Below are 987 nucleotides of genomic sequence, written 5' to 3'. Positions count from 1 at the left end.
CGCTGCGAGTTGGACATCGAACCAATGTTGGCGTTGGCGCTGGTGCTGGCAACGGCAAATTGAATCTATGGCTGAGTGAAAAATATGAGCCTCTTCGGGTAAGATGGGTGTGAGTGTGAGCATAGTGGGAGGAGGGTGGCGAGGGAAAGTCAACTGACAGCAGGAACTACACCGGTCGCATGTGTAGCAATTGAAAGACAACAGCACCAGCACCATCAACAAAACCAACAGCAACAACACAGCAAAAAAGATGCACGAGCTAACGAATGTGGCCGGGATGGCTGCACGATTGTGACTGTGACTATGTCCTGGCCTGGTACAATTGCGCATTTTTGCATACATAAATATTTATGAATTTATTAAAAGTGAACTTCAGAAAACGGCAGTTGCCGAAGGGAGTCAGTCACTCCGTTGTTCCAATGCTAAATGAATGAACAGTCAATGCGAAAAAACAACAACAATAATGCATTTACGAGCAGATAGGTGGCAGTTCGTTAGCTGTTGTTCGACGCTAACCGGCCAGCGCTTTGTTGCCATACCAAACCGGCGAACCATTCATTTCACACGAGCTTGTCGGCCGGCCCCACCATGCGCCGCAGCGCTGATCTATGGAAATTTTTGGAAAATTCGCACTTTTTGTCAGCTAACCGCGCGCAATGGTATGTTGGCGAGTTATGTGTACACTAACGTACATACATACATATGTAACTGCTTACTTTTATTAGGGATGTTCTTATTTTGAAGTATTTCTAACAAATTAACTTGGCTATGGCTAAAATAAACTTGATGAGCTTAGCCAGGTTTATATAAATATTGTTACTAGAGCATTTGCATTAAACATAAATATCGCACATTTGAAGTTAGAAAATGAGTAAATAAATCTCAACAATGAAGGATGTCTCTAATGATAAGGCTTCTAACAAATACCACAGATTCTTCAAAATATTTGTGTTCGTGTTTGTGCAATCAAAAGCTGTATCCTTTAGG

This window comes from Rhagoletis zephyria, unplaced genomic scaffold (assembly GCF_001687245.7).
Source record: "Rhagoletis zephyria isolate East Lansing unplaced genomic scaffold, Rhagoletis_zephyria_1.1 Rzeph_scaffold_04633, whole genome shotgun sequence".
Lineage (NCBI taxonomy): Eukaryota > Metazoa > Arthropoda > Insecta > Diptera > Tephritidae > Rhagoletis > Rhagoletis zephyria.
This window is presented reverse-complemented; position numbering follows the sequence as displayed.